The sequence below is a fragment of the Lepisosteus platostomus genome, chromosome 15, assembly GCF_059453375.1.
Source record: "Lepisosteus platostomus isolate fLepPlt1 chromosome 15, fLepPlt1.hap1, whole genome shotgun sequence".
NCBI lineage: Eukaryota > Metazoa > Chordata > Actinopteri > Semionotiformes > Lepisosteidae > Lepisosteus > Lepisosteus platostomus.
Window position 1 is genome coordinate 1,104,107 of NC_142625.1, and position 10,265 is coordinate 1,114,371.

Here is a 10,265-nt window from a genome sequence, read left to right on the forward strand (position 1 = left end):
TGGAAGTTAAATACGGAGTACCTAAGAGAAGACGAATATGTCAAGGTAATGAGGTACAAATTGCAAACATGGTGGAAGGAGAGGAATCTGGGGACTCCCCTGATTGATTGGTGGGAACACTTAAAAAAGAAAATTAGAAAGGAGACCAGAATTTATGGCAGAGCAAGGCTCAAGCGTGAGCGGCAGAAGGGCAGGGCGCTGCAGGAAAGATTAAACACCTTGTTTTCCCAGTGTAATAAGGATATGTCAGTGTGCCCTGAAGATATTGCAGCAGCTAAAGCTGAACTGCGCACTTATCACGAGCAAAAGGCAAGGAGTTACCTGTTCAGAGCCCACGTGCAGTTCATACAATCTCACGAAACATGTTCCAGTTTTTTCTTCCGGCAAATTCGTCAGAGACAGAAGCGCAGTGTGATGACTGGCATTCAGACTTCGGAGGGGAAAATAGTTACTAGTAGTGAGGAGATGCTGGAAGTGGTGAGGCACTTTTACCAATGTCTTTTTTCCCTAAAGACGGTGGACGAGGCCATGGGTGCAAAGCTGCTGAGCGGTATTACAGCGCAGGTTCCTGTCAAAGCCCAAGAACAGTTGGAGGCTCCTATAAGCTTGCAGGAACTTGGCGACGCTCTGCTCGGCATGAAGGCTGGTAAGGTACCAGGTAAAGACGGACTACCAGCCGAATTTTATCGGACGTTCTGGGATATCTTAGGGCCAATCTTACTTCAGGTGACGGAGGAAATCTTTCGTAGGAAGGCTATGTGTGAGTCTATGAGGGAGGGAATCCTCACACTGTTGTATAAAAAAGGACCTGCAAAGGACCTTAAGAACTGGAGGCCGCTGCAGATGTTGTGCGTGGACTATAAGCTGATCGCTAAAGTGCTGGTAAACCGCTTGAAGGGGGTCCTAGCTCATGTGATCGGTTGGGACCAAACCTGCGGGGTTCGAGGTCGGCGTGCCAGCTGGACCCTCCAACTAGTACGGGATGTGATAGCGTGGTCCGAGAACAGGAACGTCCCGTTGCTGATCGCCAGCTTGGACCTAGAAAAAGCTTTTGACAATGTCTCACACACCTTTGTCTGGCAAGTGATGGAGAAGATGGGATTCGGCCCTGTCATGCTGGGCTGGTTAAAAATACTGTACTCACAGGTTGGCAGTAGAGTTCTGGTGAACGGGCACCTGGGAGGACTGGTTCTCCAAGAGTCTGGTGTGCGTCAGGGCTGCCCCCTGTCCCCATTACTTTTTGCACTATATATGGAACCTTATGCGCGGGCAGTCCAGAAGGAGCCATCCATTGACGGGATCCTCGTACCTGGGAGTGGAGGAAAAAGAGTTAAGGTGGCATTATATGCTGACGATGTTACCTTATTTCTCAGCTCTTACCTTAGCCTACAGGCGGCCTTGGACGTCTTCGAGAACTTCTCCCTCGCGTCAGGTGCAAAGCTAAACAGGGGGAAAAGTCAGATCAAGTTCTTCGGGCCTTGGAAAGAACAGCTGGGACCAGCGCATGGATTGGACATCTGTCAAGGGCCCCTTAAGATTCTAGGGGTGTTATTCACGGCACAGGATGCTGCTTGGTGCAATTGGTCCCAGAGGCTGGAGAAGGCTAGGCTGCAGCTGACGCACTGGAAGAACAAGCAGCTGTCCTTTGTAGGTAAAGTCCTGATCCTGAAAGTGGTGTTTCTGCCTGTGCTGGTTTATCTAGCATCGGTGTATCCCATGCCTGCGCGCTTCAACAGATATCTGGTAAGGGAGGTTTTTATGTTCATGTGGGGGGGAAAATATGAGTATGTGCGCAGAGTCGATATGTATCGCCCAGTGGAAGAAGGCGGACGGGGAGTTCCCAACTTCCCTGTAAAGCTAAACTGTATATATGTGTCTGGCCTGTGTATAGCTCTGCATTCCCCAGTCTCACATCCCTTTCAGTATTTTGTCAGGTTCTGGCTATCTAGCCACGTGCGCGCCCTGGCTCAGTGGTCCAACAGTTTGCCTCATGGGAACGATCTGCCATGGCACTATCGGCATGCGACACACTGGCTGAAACAGCACCCTGAGCTTAAAGATCACCAGGTCCTGCTTAACCACAGACGGCTCTATTCTGCAGTAACTCAAGCTGAAGAGGCCAGCCTCGTAGGTGGCGTCCCCAACGTGGTCTGGCGGCGAGTCCAGCCCAGAGGGCTACAGCACCATCTAATGGATTTGAACTGGCTATCCGCTTGGGGTCGTTTGGCAGTTCGTGAGGTTTTGTTCAAACATAAGCTGACAAAGCAGCAGGAGTGTCCTAGAGCCGGGTGTCATGCGGTGGAGTCGATCAGCCACGTGTTTTGGGACTGTAATTTTGCTCAGCGGACCTGGAACAAATGTGAAACTTTGTTTAGTAGCCTGTCCTCCACTTTCTGTGTACTTCCTGCAGTTGTGTTATATGGGTTGAAGGTGGGAGGTGGGGCAAACGCTAAGAGCTTTGTGTTATGGTTGCTAGTTAGTTTAATTAAGTTTGAGTTATGGAATTCCAGGAATTTGTTAGTCAAGAGGGGAATTGTTTGTACAGTAGATGGGTTATATAGAAGGCTTTTATGGAATTTGAGAGGGTTGGTAGAAGGGGACATAAAAAGATGGGGTTTTCATGCCGCAAAGGAGAAATGGAAATCCATAGTGGATATCTGGGATTGGAAATAGTCTAGGTCCTTTAATGTTCCTGTAATTTGTAAATAAGACTGTTGGGTGAATTTGGGGGTGGAAGGTAATTTGCATAAGGGGCGGGATTATGGTAAATAGGGTTGGGGTTGGAAATCATGTACTGTGTTTTTCAAGTAAGTTGTTTATTTTATGTACGCATATCTGCTTCATGTTAATTGTGGGTTTGTTTTTGAGCAGGGGAATTGTATTGGGGTGGGTTGTGTCTATATAAGGGATGAGATTATGATATCTTTGATTTAGCTGTGTAATTGTTTTTTGTTTTTGATTGTGTTTTTGGACTTATGTATTTGTAGTTCTGGTGTTTTATTTTGTATTTTGTATAATAAAAAAAAAAAAAAAATCTGTTCTTATCAGTTTAATATCTGATACGTCCCCCATCGGGGGACCACATATTAAACGGATTTTTGGAACAGGGAGCTGGATCAGGAGCTTGCTCCGTCCTCTCCACGCATCGGCCCGGTATTGCAGCGCCTCCGGGAGCGGTGCACCACCTTCTCTCAGCGGTGAAAAGACAGACGTAGGTAGCTAGCGAGCGAGCGAGCGAGCGAGCGAAGTGGACTGGAGCTCCTTCTTCTCGGGTCTCGTCCCTCGTCCCCCATCTGTGTGTCTCTGTGTTCTGTCTCTCTCTCTCGCCCTCTCGGTTCCCGTGCTCCCTCTGTGCGCTTTCCCGCGTCTCGACTCTCTGGGCAAGCAGGCCGGCCCCCTTTTCGGCTCCCGTGCGTTTTCCCTCCAAAAAACTTAGGTTTTTCAGCCTTTTCCCAGGGAGGCAGGCGTGGCTTGCTTGCTTGCTTGCTTGCTTGCTTGCTTGCTTGCTTGCTTGCGTGTGTGTCCGTCCCCGTCCCTGCAGGCGGGCCCCTTTCGACAGCTGGGCGTTTTCCCTCCCAAAAACTTAGTATATCCACCTTTTCTTTCTTTTTTTTCGGCAGGCAGGCGTGTGTGTGTGCGCGCGCGTCCCCGTCCCTCCCTCCCTCCCGAGAGAGAGCTGCCCCTTGCCTCTGCCCGCAGGTGCTGGCGCTCGGCTTTGGCTTGCAGCCGGTTGGGCGCAGCTGCTGCCGGTGGGAGGGGCCTAAGCTAAGGAGGCCGGGCGGCTGGCGCCCCCTGCGGCTGCGGTCGTTGTCGGGCCGTTGACAGAAGATCAAAGAGCAGGGCCCCCGCCCGGGACTGGCAGGAAGGCAGGCGGGCAGGCAAGAGAGAGGGGGAGCAGAGTCCCGCGGCAGGCCTCTGGCTGCAGGGAGGCCGGCAGCTGCGCGGGTCCCGGGCTCCAGAGGAGTCGGCCTGCGCCACTGTGCGCCAGCGGAACGCCCGCGCGTCGGTCCGCGCCTTTGTGGGCATCGCTTCTCGGCCTTTTGGCGAAGATCCTGAGTGCGTGGCCTGACCGCGGCTTGGGCTCTGAGTCAAAGGAGGGAAGGGGTGGACGGCGCGGCTTTTTTCAAGCGACGGCGATTTTTTCTTTGTGGCGGATAGGATTCCGGCCACTCTACACAAGATGGAGAGGACTTCAAGCAAGAACGCAAGACCAAGGCATACTGTGCGATTTGTGCTGCGAGTGGAGGCTTCTGACAAGGATTTTGCCAAGAGGGATGCTTTCGAGGATGAAGTCCTTTTCAAGCATTTGTCCTTACAGCCTGAAGAGATCTATTGCCTCCAGGACTTTCCAGGTAAAAAGATTTTTGATTTGTCACTTTACTCTGCTGAACAGTGCACGAAAGTATGGTCTGTTTTGACTGCTCGCAGGCAGGAAGAACCTTTTGTTCATTTTTTCCTTGAACCTTTGTTTGCACGGGAGGCGAGACCCATATGGGTCCATATGAACAACCCTTTTACCCCAGAAGCAGACATTGTTAATTTTCTTAAAAGATTTGTTGACGTTCAGGGCACGGGTATCAAGGAGATGGATAGGAAGAGAGTCTGGAACGGGAAAAGGAAATTTCTGGTGCGTTTCAGAGCGGACCCTAGTGCTGAGGATGGGCTCTTGCACCCTCCTGCTAACTTCTCAATTGGAACATATACAGGTTATCTGTACTACCCTGATCAACCCTTGGCGTGTAGACGATGCAGGCAGAGGGGCCACTATGCTGCTGACTGTGATGTGGAGGTCTGTCGAAGATGTGATACTGTGGGGCACAGCACCTTCATGTGCAGGGCTGAGCCGAAATGTAATTTGTGCGGGGTCTCTGGGCACATTTACAGGGCGTGCCCAAAGAAAGGTATGAGTTTCGCAGCCGTGGCGGGTGGCACATCGGCAGCAAGTGTTACCTCAGTTCACCAGGCAGAAGATGCAGCAGAGGGCCCGGCACCGGCGTCGCTGGTCCCTGACGCTGGCGAGGAGGTGATGGAACCTGAGGGTGTGGATCAAGGGCAGGAGGTAACGGACCACAGGCAGACGGCAACAGCACTTACCTCAGCAGAAGATCGCAGCGGCGAAGAAGAGACGGAGGCTCCGGTGAGTGCTGAGGAGGTCCTGGGGAGCGCAGAGGAGGAAGGTGGGGTCTCGCTCGCCGCGCTAGAGCATATAAGAGCGTTGGCTGAGGAATCAAGCCTGCCCTCTGCGGAGGAAGTAGGGTCAGACTGGGGGGACAGAGTGGATGAAGAGGAGGCCATGGACACCGTCCAGGCCAGGAAAGTTGTGAAAAGAAAGGCGGAAAATGATGTGCCGCCCTTGGTGAAGAAATCGGGTGTAGATCCCATGGAATACCTTGAGTCGATGGCCACAGATTCGTTGGCCCAGGCCGAATCTACTCCACTAGGGTCGGAGGGCGAGGTAAGTGGTGTGGGTGACCCCCCCCTTACGGCAGAGTCGGGTATGTCCTCAGGCTTTGTCATTCCAGAAACGGAGATGACCCCGACCTCGGCAGAAGCCTTAGAAGAACACATGCAGCCACGCGTCGCCCTGCAGAGAGAAGAACGAGATGTCTTTATATTCGCTGAGGTACCTATGAGGTTCAAGAAGTTCTGTAAATGGGACGAAAAGGCCAGCAAAATAGTCTGGCCTAGGACCTTCAATGAGCAAGGGCTATCTCCGGCAGGGATTGTCGTGCGTTGTGAGCACTCTGGTGAGGAGATTTCAACCCTCGAAGTAAAGGGCCGCAACCAGATAGATGCGACCAATAAGAAGATGTTGTTGGGTGACTTTGTAAAGAAATGGATAAGGGACAAGGGAGAACTGAAGGAGATGTACGAGGTGGGGGTGGAAAGGCGCCCAGACAAAGTGCTGAAGATTCTGGAGGTCCCGCTGCAGTTTTTGGAGGCCTGTGCCTGGAAGAACGGAAACGTGCAGTACCCGCCCCGGCCGTCAAACTTCCGACGTGTGCTGAGGTTGCATGAAGGAGTGTCAGTTGGCTGTACGCGATCAGGAGGTAAAATAGATAAACTATATTTGCAGGGACAAAGGGAGGCGTCAGTGCGTCAAGCCTACATGGAGCTGATGAGCCTTTTTACTGCCCCCTAATGTTGAAAATATTAACTTTAAATATTCGGGGTTTAAGGAACTTAGTAAAGAGGACGGCCTTTTTTTCTTACCTGAAAACCATGGTTTTTGATATTTGTTTGGTGCAGGAAGTCCATCTAAAAGATGAAAGAGACGTCATACAGTTCACTCGTGAGTGGGACAGAGGAGATTCTAGATGGAATATCGGAGGTGTCCACTCCTCGGGAGTTGGAGTTTTATTTGGCAATCGCAATTTTATAGTGGAGAAATGTGTGAATGTAGTGCCTGGGAGAGCCTTATATTTGGATATTTGTTCGGGTGAGAATTGCTTTCGGTGTGTGTGTGTGTATGCCCCGGCAATGATGGCTTTACGGGCAGATTTCTTTAAGGAACTTTATCCTGTTTGCCTTACCAACAAATGGATCATCATGGGAGGAGACTTTAACGTGGACCTCCAAGATAAGAGGGATCCAGGGGCAAAGCAGCTCAATCTTCTTCTAGCACAGTTTGGACTTTACGACTGCGCCTACCGGATCCGAAAGGAGAAAGCAGAGGCCACGTGGAGGAACGCTCAAGGTACTGTGAAGCGCCTTGATTATGTATTCGCCTCACTGGACGTACCTGTGGAGAAGGTGGTGGTGCTGCCGGTAGGTTTTTCTGACCATGCCCTAGTAGAGGCCCATTTTCCACATTTAAGGAACCAGTTTGGGCGTGGGGTGTGGAAGTTAAATACGGAGAACCTAAGAGAAGACGAATATGTCAAGGTAATGAGGTACAAATTGCAAACATGGTGGAAGGAGAGGAATCTGGGGACTCCCCTGATTGATTGGTGGGAACACTTAAAAAAGAAAATTAGAAAGGAGACCAGAATTTATGGCAGAGCAAGGCTCAAGCGTGAGCGGCAGAAGGGCAGGGCGCTGCAGGAAAGATTAAACACCTTGTTTTCCCAGTGTAATAAGGATATGTCAGTGTGCCCTGAAGATATTGCAGCAGCTAAAGCTGAACTGCGCACTTATCACGAGCAAAAGGCAAGGAGTTACCTGTTCAGAGCCCACGTGCAGTTCATACAATCTCACGAAACATGTTCCAGTTTTTTCTTCCGGCAAATTCGTCAGAGACAGAAGCGCAGTGTGATGACTGGCATTCAGACTTCGGAGGGGAAAATAGTTACTAGTAGTGAGGAGATGCTGGAAGTGGTGAGGCACTTTTACCAATGTCTTTTTTCCCTAAAGACGGTGGACGAGGCCATGGGTGCAAAGCTGCTGAGCGGTATTACAGCGCAGGTTCCTGTCAAAGCCCAAGAACAGTTGGAGGCTCCTATAAGCTTGCAGGAACTTGGCGACGCTCTGCTCGGCATGAAGGCTGGTAAGGTACCAGGTAAAGACGGACTACCAGCCGAATTTTATCGGACGTTCTGGGATATCTTAGGGCCAATCTTACTTCAGGTGACGGAGGAAATCTTTCGTAGGAAGGCTATGTGTGAGTCTATGAGGGAGGGAATCCTCACACTGTTGTATAAAAAAGGACCTGCAAAGGACCTTAAGAACTGGAGGCCGCTGCAGATGTTGTGCGTGGACTATAAGCTGATCGCTAAAGTGCTGGTAAACCGCTTGAAGGGGGTCCTAGCTCATGTGATCGGTTGGGACCAAACCTGCGGGGTTCGAGGTCGGCGTGCCAGCTGGACCCTCCAACTAGTACGGGATGTGATAGCGTGGTCCGAGAACAGGAACGTCCCGTTGCTGATCGCCAGCTTGGACCTAGAAAAAGCTTTTGACAATGTCTCACACACCTTTGTCTGGCAAGTGATGGAGAAGATGGGATTCGGCCCTGTCATGCTGGGCTGGTTAAAAATACTGTACTCACAGGTTGGCAGTAGAGTTCTGGTGAACGGGCACCTGGGAGGACTGGTTCTCCAAGAGTCTGGTGTGCGTCAGGGCTGCCCCCTGTCCCCATTACTTTTTGCACTATATATGGAACCTTATGCGCGGGCAGTCCAGAAGGAGCCATCCATTGACGGGATCCTCGTACCTGGGAGTGGAGGAAAAAGAGTTAAGGTGGCATTATATGCTGACGATGTTACCTTATTTCTCAGCTCTTACCTTAGCCTACAGGCGGCCTTGGACGTCTTCGAGAACTTCTCCCTCGCGTCAGGTGCAAAGCTAAACAGGGGGAAAAGTCAGATCAAGTTCTTCGGGCCTTGGAAAGAACAGCTGGGACCAGCGCATGGATTGGACATCTGTCAAGGGCCCCTTAAGATTCTAGGGGTGTTATTCACGGCACAGGATGCTGCTTGGTGCAATTGGTCCCAGAGGCTGGAGAAGGCTAGGCTGCAGCTGACGCACTGGAAGAACAAGCAGCTGTCCTTTGTAGGTAAAGTCCTGATCCTGAAAGTGGTGTTTCTGCCTGTGCTGGTTTATCTAGCATCGGTGTATCCCATGCCTGCGCGCTTCAACAGATATCTGGTAAGGGAGGTTTTTATGTTCATGTGGGGGGGAAAATATGAGTATGTGCGCAGAGTCGATATGTATCGCCCAGTGGAAGAAGGCGGACGGGGAGTTCCCAACTTCCCTGTAAAGCTAAACTGTATATATGTGTCTGGCCTGTGTATAGCTCTGCATTCCCCAGTCTCACATCCCTTTCAGTATTTTGTCAGGTTCTGGCTATCTAGCCACGTGCGCGCCCTGGCTCAGTGGTCCAACAGTTTGCCTCATGGGAACGATCTGCCATGGCACTATCGGCATGCGACACACTGGCTGAAACAGCACCCTGAGCTTAAAGATCACCAGGTCCTGCTTAACCACAGACGGCTCTATTCTGCAGTAACTCAAGCTGAAGAGGCCAGCCTCGTAGGTGGCGTCCCCAACGTGGTCTGGCGGCGAGTCCAGCCCAGAGGGCTACAGCACCATCTAATGGATTTGAACTGGCTATCCGCTTGGGGTCGTTTGGCAGTTCGTGAGGTTTTGTTCAAACATAAGCTGACAAAGCAGCAGGAGTGTCCTAGAGCCGGGTGTCATGCGGTGGAGTCGATCAGCCACGTGTTTTGGGACTGTAATTTTGCTCAGCGGACCTGGAACAAATGTGAAACTTTGTTTAGTAGCCTGTCCTCCACTTTCTGTGTACTTCCTGCAGTTGTGTTATATGGGTTGAAGGTGGGAGGTGGGGCAAACGCTAAGAGCTTTGTGTTATGGTTGCTAGTTAGTTTAATTAAGTTTGAGTTATGGAATTCCAGGAATTTGTTAGTCAAGAGGGGAACTGTTTGTACAGTAGATGGGTTATATAGAAGGCTTTTATGGAATTTGAGAGGGTTGGTAGAAGGGGACATAAAAAGATGGGGTTTTCATGCCGCAAAGGAGAAATGGAAATCCATAGTGGATATCTGGGATTGGAAATAGTCTAGGTCCTTTAATGTTCCTGTAATTTGTAAATAAGACTGTTGGGTGAATTTGGGGGTGGAAGGTAATTTGCATAAGGGGCGGGATTATGGTAAATAGGGTTGGGGTTGGAAATCATGTACTGTGTTTTTCAAGTAAGTTGTTTATTTTATGTACGCATATCTGCTTCATGTTAATTGTGGGTTTGTTTTTGAGCAGGGGAATTGTATTGGGGTGGGTTGTGTCTATATAAGGGATGAGATTATGATATCTTTGATTTAGCTGTGTAATTGTTTTTTGTTTTTGATTGTGTTTTTGGACTTATGTATTTGTAGTTTTTGGTGTTTTATTTTGTATTTTGTATAATAAAAAAAAAAAAAAAAATCTGTTCTTATCAGTTTAATATCTGATACGTCCCCCATCGGGGGACCACATATTAAACGGATTTTTGGAACAGGGAGCTGGATCAGGAGCTTGCTCCGTCCTCTCCACGCATCGGCCCGGTATTGCAGCGCCTCCGGGAGCGGTGCACCACCTTCTCTCAGCGGTGAAAAGACAGACGTAGGTAGCTAGCGAGCGAGCGAGCGAGCGAGCGAAGTGGACTGGAGCTCCTTCTTCTCGGGTCTCGTCCCTCGTCCCCCATCTGTGTGTCTCTGTGTTCTGTCTCTCTCTCTCGCCCTCTCGGTTCCCGTGCTCCCTCTGTGCGCTTTCCCGCGTCTCGACTCTCTGGGCAAGCAGGCCGGCCCCCTTTTCGGCTCCCGTGCGTTTTCCCT

General features: G+C 50.5%; 2 non-coding genes across 2 annotated transcripts; both read left to right on the forward strand.

Moving 5' to 3' along the window:
- The first annotated feature begins 2,995 nt into the window (after window positions 1-2,995).
- LOC148647516 (U2 spliceosomal RNA) lies at window positions 2,996-3,187 on the forward strand. The gene has a single exon (XR_015926944.1). It is a non-coding gene; the product is annotated as a U2 spliceosomal RNA (small nuclear RNA).
- Window positions 3,188-9,836: 6,649 nt separating this feature from the next.
- Window positions 9,837-10,029, forward strand: LOC148647517 (U2 spliceosomal RNA). Its single transcript, XR_015926905.1, has one exon. It is a non-coding gene; the product is annotated as a U2 spliceosomal RNA (small nuclear RNA).
- Window positions 10,030-10,265: the final 236 nt, after the last annotated feature.